General features: G+C 35.8%; 1 long non-coding RNA gene across 1 annotated transcript; it reads right to left on the bottom strand.

The window, feature by feature from the left end:
* Positions 1 to 7140: 7140 nt before the first annotated feature.
* Positions 7141 to 11055, bottom strand: LOC121225060 (uncharacterized). The gene is made up of 3 exons (XR_005922829.1): positions 10689 to 11055; positions 8317 to 8385; positions 7141 to 8195 (listed from the first exon to the last, which is right to left on the bottom strand). It is a non-coding gene; the product is annotated as an uncharacterized lncRNA (long non-coding RNA).
* Positions 11056 to 12903: the final 1848 nt, after the last annotated feature.

Below are 12903 nucleotides of genomic sequence, written 5' to 3'. Positions count from 1 at the left end.
TTTTCTCATTTCATAGCCTATCCTTGACATTTGCCTCATTGCCATGACATAACATTTTGTTTGTTGTTTCCAATACTTGGATGTCCCCCGATAGCTTTCTTTTCCCATTCAAACTTTCAGGTGCTCAGATATTGACCGACATGAAATAAGCCCGTTACGAATCTTGAAATTGATGTTGAGAATGCTGTTTGCTTAGGAGAATTTTGAAGACGAAGAAAATGCTTGAAGGATTATGTCTCGTCTCCTGAATTGTTAAGAAATAGTGGAACAAGAGGAATAAACAGGTTCTGCCTCATGAAGAATCTGTAGAAACAATAAATTTGGGGCACTGAAGAGAGGAAACAAGAAGTTGAAGATTGGGACTTCTATTTCAGAAAGTACCAGGCGTAGTTTGATCACTTTACTTCGCGAATACAAAGTGTTTTCACGTGGTTCATACCAGGACATGCCAGGGCTAGATGAAGATTTAGTGGTCCATAAGCTCCCATTAAAGCCAGAATGCAAGCCCATCCAGCAAAAATTAAGACGGATGAGGCCCCGAAATGCTGTTGAAAATAAAGAGGAAGTCAGAAGCAATTTGACGCTGGCTTCCTACAGCCTCCAAATATCCAGAATGGGGTGGCTAACATTAGTCCCCGGTACCCAAAAGAAAGATGGAAAAGTACGAATGTGCGTGGATTATCGTGGACCTGAATCGAGCAAGCCCAAAAGATAAATTTTCCCTTGCCACATATTGACACGTTGGTGGACAACAGCAAAACATTCATTGTTTTCTTTCATGGATGGGATTCTCGGGGTATAATCAGATCAAGATGGCTTCTGAGGATATGGAGAAAACTACCTCATAACAATGTGGGGAACGTTGTAACCTAAAGACTTGTTCGAAAGGTGAGAAAAGTTTCAGCTAAAGCTTATCAGCCAAATGTAATTCGGGCTACCTCGGGAAAGTTGCTACTTCATTGTAGTGAAGAGGTATCGAATTGATCCAGATAAAATAAAAGCCATCAAGATTACCCTCCGCGCACGCAAAAGGAAGTTAGAGGATTTTTAGGGAGATTAAATTACATCGCCCGATTTATCGCTCAACTTACCAACCAATGCGACCCAATCTTTCGGCTTCTTCGAAAACATAACCCGAGAGAATGGACGAGGAATGCAAGTGACCTTTGATAAGATAAAACAATATTTGTCCAGTCCTCCAGTGCTAGTACCGCCAACTCCGGGAAGACCATTAATTTTGTATCTGACAGTGTTCGAAGTTCAATGGGTTGCGTACTGGGACAACATGACGAGTCAGGAAAGAAAGAAAAGGCGATCTACTACCTCAGCAAAAAGTTCACTGAATATGAGGCAAAATATTCGTCCGTTGAGAAATATTGTTGCGCTCTGGTTTGGGTAGCTCGGAGACTCAGACAATATATGTTGTATCACACGACATGGCTAATTTCAAAGCTGGACCCAATAAAATACATGATGGAATCGCCGGCACTATCAGGAAGAATGGCACGATGGCAGCTCCTCCTTTCGGAATATGACATTGCCTATGTAAGTCAGAAGTCAATAAAAGGGAGCGCAATAGCTGACTTCTTAGCAACTCGAACGACAGAGGAATATGAGCCTTTAAGATTCGATTTCCCAGACGAAGACTTAATGTGCATCACAGAAATAGAATCCGAGTCATCAAAAGAGAAGTCATGGAAGATGTGCTTTGATGGTGCGTCAAATGCTTTAGGGCATGGAATTGGAGCAATCCTGGTATCACCAGACGGGAATCATTATCCGTTCACTGCAAGACTGAACTTCTTCTGTACCAATAATATCGCAGATATGAGGCCTGTATCATGGGGCTTCATGCAGCTATCGAACGAAACATCGAGATCTTGAAGGTGTACGGGGACTCAGCCCTAGTGATTTACCAAATCCGTGGAGAATGGAAGTGAGGGACTCAAAATTGATTAAGTACAGCGATTTAGTGGCTGGATTGATCAAGGAATTCAAAGAAATAACTTTTCATTACTTCCCACGAGAAGAGAACCAACTGGCTGTTGCCCTAGCCACTTTGGCTTCAATGTTCAAAGCAAGTAGAGAAGCAGAAATAATGCCCCTCAAAATGAGCATATACGAGGTCCCTGCACACTGTTGTAACATTGAGAAAGAAGTAGACGGACGGCCTTGGTTCCATGATATCTTAGAATATATCAAGAATCAAAGGTATCCCGAACAAGCGAATGAGAACGATAAAAGAACAATTAGAAGAATGGCAGTGGGATTTGTTCTTGATGGGGATATCCTGTATAAAGAGGAAAGGATCAGATGCTTTTGAGATGTGTGGATGATGTTGAAACTAGAAAAATACTTGAAGAGGTCCATGAGGGAATTTGCGGAACGCATGCCAATGGTTTCAATATGGCCAGAAAGATCATGAGACTCGGTTATTATTGGCTGACAATGGAAAGTGACTGCATCAATTTTGCCAGAAAATGCCACAAATGTCAAATCTACGGCGATAAATTCATGTAGCCCCTTCACCCCTTCATGTCATGACTTCTCCGTGGCCTTTTTCTATGTGGGGCATGGATGTCATAGGGCCAATTTTCTCCAAAAGCTTCAAATGGACATCGATTCATTTTTGTGGTTATCGATTACTTCACAAAAATGGATTGAAGCCGCTTCGTTTGTCAATGTGACGAAGACTGCAGTGTGCAAGCTTTTGAAAAAGGAAATCATTTGCAGATATGGTTTGCATGAAAGAATCATCTCAGATAATGCCACGAATCTGAACAATAAGATGATGAAAGAAGTGTGCGAGCAGTGCCAAATAAAGCATCATAATTCCTCGCCCTATCGTCCAAAGATGAACGGGGCTGTTGAAGCAGCTAACAAGAACATTAAGAGGATCATTGGGAAAATGACTGAGACATATAAAGATTTGGCACGAGAAACTTCCATTTGCTTTGTTTGCCATATCGCACATCTGTGCGAACATCTACGGGAGCAACTCCTTTCTCTCTAGTCTATGGAATGGAAGCTGTGCTACCTATCGAGGTTGAGATCCCCTCTCTGCGAGTATTGATGGAATCAAAGTTAGAAGAAGCAGAATGGGTTCGAGCTCGATATGATCAGTTGAACCTCATTGAAGAAAAACGTCTAAGGGCAATTTGTCATGGGCAAATGTACCAAAAGAGAATGATCGCAGCCCATGACAAGAAGGTACGACCAAGAGAGTTCCATGAAGGAGAACTCGTTCTGAGAAAGATTCTCCCAATACAAAAAGACCTGCGAGGAAAATGGGCACCAAATTGGGAAGGACCATACGTTGTAAAAAAAGGCATTCTCAGGAGGAGCTTTAATCCTTACCGAGATGGATGGGAAGGAGTTACCGAATCCGGTGAATTCGGATGCGGTGAAGAAATATTATGCTTAAGATGAAAACCCGAAAAGGGCATCTTAAAAAAAAGGGTGAAAACCCGAAAAGGGCGTCTTGATTAGTACAAAAAGATAGGATGAAAACCCGAGAGGGCGTCCTAATGAAACAAACCTGGCGGTCGAACGATAGGTCAAGTAGTGAGACTACAGTATTTGAAATACTTCTGAAAGCTCGAAATTTTCTACGCAAGAAGCCATGCTCGAAAAGATTATTGATTGAGGAACGTGGAAGAGTTCATGTGTTGAATATCTAGAGCATTTGTATCCGTTGAATAGGACCTTTTCTTTCTTTTTGACATTTTTACTCTCATTGGTTAACTTTCTTTGTTTGCCACACTTGAAATAAAGGAATATGAGATATCCTTTGTGTCCCTACCTGACCATTTTCATGCATCTCATTATGTGTTTATTTAATGATAAATAGTGAAATGACATACTCTAAACAAAAGAAACGTCAAGCATTACCCGGATAAGAATTTGATAAGTGCAAAGATCTTCAAAGCAAGAACAAAGTTTAACCAAGGGCAAAAAGGGTGATATCTGAGAAACGTCAATTACTCGTAAAGCTCGAAGACAGGTATGAGGCCTGAAGAGAAGGTCGAGAATCAAAGCAATGAACGCAGATCCTCAACAATCATGGCGAAAATGACATACGACCAATATGCTTAAGGAGCACTGCATAATCATGTAGGCATAAAGGCATTTAAGACAAACATGTGCATATCATGATGACATCATGCATGGCATATACAGGTAATCCAGTAAAGCAAGAAATCTTGAATGAGAGTCGCACTGAATCAAAGGAAAAGATACCCGAGTTCTACCAAAGGACTTGTAACACCCCTTACCCGTATTCCTTACCGGAACAGAGTATGAGGTATTACTAAATTTTTAAAAATTTTCGACAGCATTCCTACTTATTTTTGCTTAAACCTCCTGCAAATTTAGAACACATTCCAATATACCAACCAATTTCATTTGTATAAACACACATATAGTTTAACTATTAATAAACACTACATTTAAAAGGGAACCATAACATATATTTACATGATGATCCCACATTACATAAAGTGTCTATACATGCCATAAAATTTCGGAACACAGTAGTAAAATACCCCAAATGTGAAGGATAGTGTAGATGATTGTCTGACTTCGTTCCAATTTCCGAGTTGTTGGAAGTCACTATAACCAAGAGAAAAATAAAATCGAGTAAGCATATAGCTTAGTAAGTAAACACAGATAAATAAGTAATTACTCCCATAACTACACCAAAATATAAACTTATTCATGAATAACTTTATTGTTTAGGCAATTTCCAGCAAGCTGTTTTTCTGCGTCATAGTCGCTAATTTATTTTTATCTGGAGCTACAGGGCTCCAATTGAGTTTCGTAAATTTTCCCTGAAACTAGACTCATATACCATTTCACCATAAAAATTTCAGAATTTTTAACCCAGCCAATTAGTACAGTTTATTCATTAAACCTTCCCCTGTTTCACTGCCCAACGGTTCTGACCCTTCCTCACTAAAATTTACTTAACTCTCTGTACAAAATTTGAAAAATGGTTTTTCTTGTTTCTAATAAAAATAGACTCAATAAGGATTCCAGGATATAAATTTCATGCCATAATTATTTTTTTACAATTTTTGGTAATTTTCCAAAATTAGAACAGGGGATCTCGAAATCAATCCAGCCCTGTTTCAGTAAAATTCAGATATCTCCAAAAATACAACTCTTTTGCTTATTCTATTTCTTTCATATGAAAATAGACACATTCAGCTTCAATTTCATATATTATTCAGCTTCCCATTCATTTCCACCATTTATGGTGATTTTTCAAAGTTACCCAACTGCTGTTGTTCAACACAGTTTATAATTAAATCGTTCCTTTTGCGTTTTTATTTCTCCCATCTCATACATGGGTCGATTTAGTATTCAACTCAATATTTACCCCATAAAATTTTCCACCATATGGAAATATTCATCTTCCACACTTTTTCGTTGAACACTTGGAATGTTAACCGTTATTGGTGGATCTCGCACTTAGCACCACCGCTGAATCTGGGAATCAGCACTTAGCAACCCCTCGGGGGAATCAGCACATAGCAACCCCCTTTCACATTTCAAAGATATGGTGGATATCGCACTTAGCACCACCAATAACCGGGGAATCAGCACTTAGCAACCCTCGGGGGAATCAGCACATAGCAACCCCCTTTTCACATTTCAAAGATATGGTGGATCACGCACATAGCACCACCAATGAATCGGGGAATCAGCACACAGCAACCCCTTTATATACAACATACTCCGGCTTATTCCGAGTGTTCAACCCATAAACCATATATTGCAACCCTTTACCACCTTTCCCGATTTAACAACATTTTTAGGATATGGCCAAACATTTATTTTAATTCCAAATAAATCTCAACATATATCAAATAATATCAAAATAATACATTAAGTCACGTGTTTACTTACCTCGGTGCAAAATATCGTAATTTTGCACTTTACTCCCCTATCTTTTCTTTTCCCCGTTTGATATACTCTTCACGTCTTTCTTGATCTATAATAGCAAATTTAACTCATTTAATGTTCACACTCATTAAAATAATCCACCACCCAACTTTTTAAAAAATTACAATTTTGCCCCCAAACTTTTGCGTAATTACACTTTTGTCCCCAAGCTCGGAAATTAAACTTCATCACTTATTCTTAAGTTTATAACATGCTGAACATTTTTCCCTTCTATGAAACATCAAATTCCCACTCCAACACATACTTTTGAATATTAATTATTTTTACCGATTATGTCTATTTACCCGTTTTCGCTTAAAATTGCTTAGAAAAGTTGTTTAACATAATTTATAGCTTATATTCCACCATAAAACAGCAAAATAAACACATTTCACCTATGGGTATTTTTCCAAATATGAGCCCTAACACGAATTATTGCTAGAATAAGCTAAACCGAGTTACGAGGATTCCAAAAATGCGAAGAACATTAAAAACGGGGCTAGGATGCACTTACTATGAGCTTGAGAAAGCAAAGAAACCTTAGCTATGGCTTCCTTCAAATTTCGGCAGCAACTAATGAGGAAGATGATGATTTTTGTCATCTTTTTCCCATTTTATTTTTTTTTATTACCAAATGACTAATATGCCCCCACTTAAAAAAAAATCTATTTCTCTCATTTCTTATGTCTATTTTTGTCCATCAACTAACTAATGGTCTAATTACCACATAAAGACCTCCAATTTAAAATTTCATATCAATTAGATACTTCTACATATAGAACTCAACTTTTGCACTATTTACAATTTAGTCCTTTTGACTAAATTGAGTGCCCAAACGTCGAAATTTTCGAACGAAATTTTTACGAAAACTTTCCGTGAAATTGTAGATCATAAAAATATAATAATAACCATATTTTCCCTCGTCGGATTTGTGGTCCCGAACCACTATTCCGACTAGGCCCAGAATCGGGCTGTTACACGTTCGATTTTCAAAAACTCGTATATCTAATTATTAAATGAACCTTCATTTGAAAATGTTTGTTATACTTAATTAAATCGTTGTTCGCTTACATCTTTAAAATAAATCGTTTATTTTGCAACGAAAGTTTAGAACATTTATTTGGAAAATCCGCTGCTCTCTCGAAACATTTATTTAGTAAAATCGTTCATCGAGTGTCGAGCCAAAAATCCAAATTTTAAAATCCAAAGCAAAAATAATTTCAAATGTCTCAAGAGTCCAAAAATTACAAAAACTCTCAAATCATAATTTTAAACCAGACAAATTTAAGCAAAACAGAGTTTACGAAAATGTGGACATAACCAAGCTCTTGTCGCACCGATCTGCATAGGTTGAGGGTTACCTAAAATTATCAGACAAACAAAAAGTGAGTTATAACCCTAAAATTATCAGACAAACAAAAAGTGAGTTTCTTTTTATAACTCAGTGTGTAACTTATAAGAAACAGAGATTCAAATTTAATCACACGACAAAACAAATACAATCATATTTCTTATACAGAATTAGAATCATGTCAGAGTAGTATAGATGCAGAAAAATATAATCCTATCCCTCATCCTTTACACACCAACTCTGACCATTTCAGCATACCATGAAGGGTATAAAATACTCACCTAACCCTACACACCACTTAGTGTCCTTACGATACTTTTCAGAATAATCATCGTAATGCTGCCAGTATAATGGTGAGTTAATGCCTTACACAGAACACTTCCTCACATAGTACATATTCCGCCCATAGCCAGATATAAATAGAATATCAGAAATAATAGAAATAACAAATACTGGAATTTACATGCCATGCATGCTCGTATAACATATATTAAACATGCTTATGCATAACAGATCATACATATCGCATCACATTACATGCATTTAGACGTCATTTATGTCAAATTTCATACTAAAAGATTAGTAAATTTCATGCTTTAAGCCTTATATAAACATATACCGTCCCCATGAAAGGTCTACAGTCGATCGGGATGAAATGTACGACCTTAGGAAAAATTTTTAAAATTTGGGCCCACATGGCCCAAAATGGCCTAGACCGTGTGGCTCACACGGCCTTGCATACGGCTTGTTACACAATTGTGTGTCGCACACGGCCAAACAGATGATCATGTGGCATCGACAGGCCCTAATTTTGGCTTTCGCCATTTGCCATTTTTTGAGTTTCTCGTTACACGCCTAGTATTTCTCGACACCGATTCCAGCACGAGCAATCCAAAATCTATATACGTCAATAAGAAGCTTAATTAATACTATTTCTCACACTCAAAATACGAATTGACATTAAAAACAACCGCATCTTAATGAAAAAATTTGACCCATGCCTCAAATTGAATTCTTACCTTCACGAAGATAGCAACCCACGTACATTTAATTCACTAAGGATTAGTCGAATGTTCCATGCATCTCTCCTAATAGAAGAAATAAACCATAATCATCATTCAACATGGTTCGTATCACTATCAAACAAAAACTGAGTATTAAAACAAAATCTTTTACCACAGAAAATTACAAAGATAATACCCAAAATGCTTACGCTCAAATCTAGCGACACTACACAGTACTCGTACGAATGATGGATAGAACAAAAAAAAAAAGGAAACAAGGGGAAGAAGGAAGGCGGTGTGAAAAATAGAAAATAAAGAAACAATTGTGAATAGGGGTGTCGTTCTTTAGAGACCAAATTAACAATTTGAAAAAAATAAAATAAAATAAGATCCATTTCCCTAATAATTAAGCCACTTTAATCCTAACAACCCACTTCTATCCATTACCATCTTTTTAGAATTTTAAACCTAATCCAACACCATCAACAAACAGGCCATTAAAGAGTAACAAAAATAAATTCAATTGCTCTCACCAAGACTCGAAGACCAAACTCCAAACACACCCCCAACTCTTAACCACTGAGACAGACACTTAATTGTGTTAGTTTTTAACAAATAACAATTCATATTCTTTGGAACGTTACACCCGCGATCACGCGTTTGTTATTTGGAGAGGCAAGTAGGGGCACAGATAATGAAGGAGATTTTGCAAGAATATGAAAATTGCTCTAGACAATGCATTAATTTTGAAAAGTCATTTATTTTAGTACAAATGTTCAGGAACAAAAGAAACGATATCTCCTAATCTATAAGGGATTGACACAAAAAGAACACTGGAAGGTATCTTGGATTACCTAGTATGGTGCGACGACAAAAGAAAGCAACATTTTAGGGGTTGAAAGATAGATTATGCAATCAGGTGAGTAATTGGTGTATCTAGCCTCTCTCCTAGGGAGGTAAAAAGGTGTTTATAAAGGGTATTTTACAAGTTAAACCAACTTATTTGATGTTATGTTTTCTATTACCCAATTCTGTTTATTGCGAATTAGAAGTGATTATCAGTAAATTTTGGTGGCAGAAGCACAAAGATAAGCGAGGGATTCATTTGTGTAGTTGGACTTTAAAGGCGAAATACTACTCGTTATCTACGTTCTTAAAATCAAGTTTAAGAAATAATCATTCTTATACCTGGAGGAGTATCTGGGCCACAAAGGGTTTCTTTAAATTCAGGATGTGCTAGAGGGTTGGAACGGGGTAGAATAATAGAGTATATCTGTGAGGGATGATGCATGGATCCCTAAATCTGTGGATTATAAAGTTCAGAATCGGGTTACAAATAGTTCGATAACTAGAGTGTTAAATTTGATTATTCAAGAAACCAAATAATGGAGGGAGGATTTGATTACCAATGTTTTTGCGATTGAAGATGTAGAATGTATTCTATGCATTCCTTTCTCGAAAAACCCACAAGAAGACATATTGGTATGGAAAAGGGAAGCGACGGGGGAATATACAATGAGAAGTGGGTACAAGAAGACAATACAAGACACCAATACAAACAACGAGCCATATCTTTACAGAAATTATTACAAGAAATTATGGCATATAGAAGCACCTAGCAAAGTTAAAATTACAAATTGGAAGGGGTTTAATAATTTTATCCCGAATCTCAACAACCTAGCCTTCAGGAGACTAGGGAATGAAACGACATGCCCCATATGTTAGAATGGTTGCGAAACTCTTGAACATGTGTTCTAGGATTGTGTAACTGCGAAGGAAGAATGGGGTAAGTTAGAAGTTTGGTGGCCGCAAAATCTTTCAGTAGTCGAATATAGGGAATGAATGACATACCTATTAGATAATGGAACATGTGGGTAGAAAAGCTTAATAATCGGGATTATTTGGGCAATCTGGACATCTAGGAATCGGGTCCTACATGAAAGACATAATCAACTGGCTCAAGAAATAGTGGAAATGGTGAAAAAAATACAAAAGAATGGGGAGAGCTTAGACAACGCTAATCTGTTAGAATTCCTGTACTAGAAGGATAGGGACCATCAATGTCAGATCTGATCAAAATAAAATTTGATGGAGCTTTTCAAAGGACCACAAAAGAGTCGTGTACAGGACTGGTAGTGAGGAGGCCTGATGGGACGGTGGTAGGCTTGAAAATAATAATCAACAAATGTATTTCATCGGTGTTTGCTATAGAAGCGGTTGCATGTGTCTAGACGACACAAATAGGAGTAGATTTAGGACTTCAAAGGGTTGAGATTAAGGGAAATGCTCTCATAATAATAAAAAAGAAAAATATCAACAGGAGAGATGAATCGGTGATTAGTACTTACATCGAAGATACCAGAAAAATTGAAAGAAGTTTTCCATACCTGTCATTTCTCATACACTGCAAGAGGAAGAAATGGGTTGGCTCACATACTAGCAACGGAGGGTAGAGCAAATCTGTCTAGTAGGAGAAGTGTCGCCATTTGCAAGGAGGAAAATGGAGGAGGGAATCTTAATCGGCCGGTGAAGCACTGGGCAAAGATGGGGCCTAAAGGGTACCTTGGGGAAAACAACAGTGTATTCTTCGAGAAGCTGAAATGGAAATGATAGAGATGAAGAGAGGAGGCTTCTTAGGGTCAAATCAATTGGGTAAAGGGTTAATTTTGGGCCCCTAGAATACCATTGATTTTAGTGATTTTCAAAGAAAATGGTTTTATTGTAGTTGGATTTTTTTTCTTTTTTAGTTATTGTGTAGTTAGGACTTTATTATGTTTATTTCTTTAGTTTGTTGACTCATTTAATAAATCCAGTGGTTAGTTTTTTTAAAAAAAATTCATAATAGGTAAATATCGAAAATATAAGACTTGATAAATACATAATTGGGCTTATAAGTAACCAAAATTAAACATTAAAAATTGGACCTGATTTAAAAGTTTACCCAAATTCCAAAACTCATAATTCCGGTAATAATCATGTTTAGAATTTTATGACGGTGCAATTTTCAGTAAACTGCTAACAACTTGAGCTTCTCAATGCAAAATAAGATAATTCAAAGTGAGTTTTGAAACTAAGAAAGATCTCTTCAGTCCCTATAAAGATATCTCAACTTAGAAATTCCTAGAAGTCAATTGATCTTCCAGACTTGAAAAACATCAACTTTAGTGCTCTTAATTAAATAAATTTTGCATCATACCACTACTATTATCAAAGTCAGTTGAAACTTTTTTCACTAATTTAAAAGTAAAAAGTTCTCATCCTCTTCATTTTTTTAATTGGTCGAGTCTTCATCACTCTAGTCACACTAAAAGATTTCTTCTTTGTTGAGTCATAGTTTCAACATTCGTGACATTGAATGCTTTTCTTTGAAATTTTCCTCATTCACGACTACTTTTCCTTTGCATTTGTTGAAGCTTTGACCATCTTCATTTCCTTTATTATTCTTAGATAGCTTTTTGAAGACCCTATTGAAATTTTTAATGAGAAAAGCTAGCTGCTTTTGTAAGTATTCTATATTAGTTTCTTCATCAGTTGTAATTGAATTTATTAATTTCACTCAGTGATATTAACCTAGAAGGGTTTGAAACATCAACTACCCATTTTTTTATTATGAGATTTGAGTATTTTTTAGGCCTAAATTTTAGAATTTTATGTTACTTAGAAGTTCATTTAAAATGGTATATATTTATTCGTTTAATTAGAGTTTCTGTAATATAAGACTTATAAAATCGAATATTTAATTAGTTATAGGAGTTTTAAATTTCTTATTTATTTATTAAATAGGGTTTGACTATAAATTAAATTGTTAGTGTCAAATTTTATATTATTTTTAGGAGTTTATATTTCTTTTAAAATTTATGATGCAAGTACATATCTAAAGAAGAATTGGCCAATCAAAATTAGAGATATTTGAGTAAATTTGAAAATTTTCTTTTTAGTTTATTGGGACTTGAGTGATTCTTCTCTTGTTCCTCAATTATTAATGTTTCTAAGAGTCTTTCTTCTAGGGATTTTGTAGGGTTGAGACATTTCTAATCACAAATTGATTAGAGGTTTTAGTTACAAAAGAGATAGATTTGTCCTATGAAAATTGCATTGCTTAGATTTTATTTATTTCAAATCTAGCGAGTGAATCTACACATGCACTCAATCGGTTCAATTCTTATATGTTAATAATCCAATAAGTTGAATAAGTCACTAAAATTAAAATAATTGAACTACAAATTTTACCTAAATCGAACTAGTTGAACTGAAATTCTACTTTATTCTAATAAAACTGAATAAACGAGTTGAAATTATGATATTTATTTATATAATTAATTTTTTATTTTTTTACTACATCTCATAATACATTTATCAAACTTTTAACCCACTTATAAAATTTAAAAAAAAAATGAGGAAGGGATATGCTCTTCTTCTTCATTGCTAAATGTGAAAATAGAAAAGAAGTCACTAAGCTTAGCCCAAGGAAAAATAAATAAAAATCTCAAAGCCCATGCCTATCTCTTAATATGTCATTTTTAATTTGAGGTTGACATATGACTCCCTCCGCATTTAGCCCTCGCCTTACACAATATTAAGTTTTAGTCCCTCCACTCCACT

Source organism: Gossypium hirsutum, chromosome A03 (genome assembly GCF_007990345.1).
Source record: "Gossypium hirsutum isolate 1008001.06 chromosome A03, Gossypium_hirsutum_v2.1, whole genome shotgun sequence".
NCBI classification, from domain to species: Eukaryota; Viridiplantae; Streptophyta; class Magnoliopsida; order Malvales; family Malvaceae; genus Gossypium; species Gossypium hirsutum.
Note: the sequence above shows the minus strand (reverse complement) of the source record. Positions and strands in the feature narration are given on the sequence as shown.